This window comes from Lentinus tigrinus (genome assembly GCF_003813185.1).
Source record: "Lentinus tigrinus ALCF2SS1-7 unplaced genomic scaffold L226scaffold_1, whole genome shotgun sequence".
In the NCBI taxonomy this organism is placed as follows: Eukaryota; Fungi; Basidiomycota; class Agaricomycetes; order Polyporales; family Polyporaceae; genus Lentinus; species Lentinus tigrinus.
The window spans coordinates 3,536,224-3,536,739 of NW_027137910.1; positions in this window are offsets into that span (position 1 = coordinate 3,536,224).

The following is a 516-nucleotide window of genomic DNA, read 5'->3' on the forward strand; positions in this document are numbered from 1 at the left end:
TCGTTCGAGCGCAACAATGTTCGGGAACCCGACCCCTTCGACGGCACGGACCCGACCAAACTCCGCTCGTTCTTCGCTCAGCTGGAACTCGTCTTCAAGGCTCGGCCTCAGACCTTCAACTCCGATGAGAAGAAGGTCACCTATGCCGTCTCCCACCTCAAGGGAATCACTCTGGCGTGGTTTGAGCCGTTCCTCCTCGAACCGGCCTCCGGTAACCCTCCGCTGTTCCTTTCAGACTACGGAATATTCCAGGAGGAACTCCGAGCCAACTTCGGACCCTACAACGTCGTCGGAACTGCGAAACACGACCTCGAAAACCTCACGATGTCCGACAGTCACCGCGTAGCTCGCTATGTCACTCAGTTCAATCGTCTCGCCACCCAGGTCGGCTGGGGCCCCGAAGCTCTCCGCTACCAGTTCTACAAGGGTCTTCCGGACCGATTGAAGGATCGGATCTCCGAAATCGGGAAGCCGAAGGACCTGAATAAACTCCGAGAGCTCGCCCAGTCTATCGAC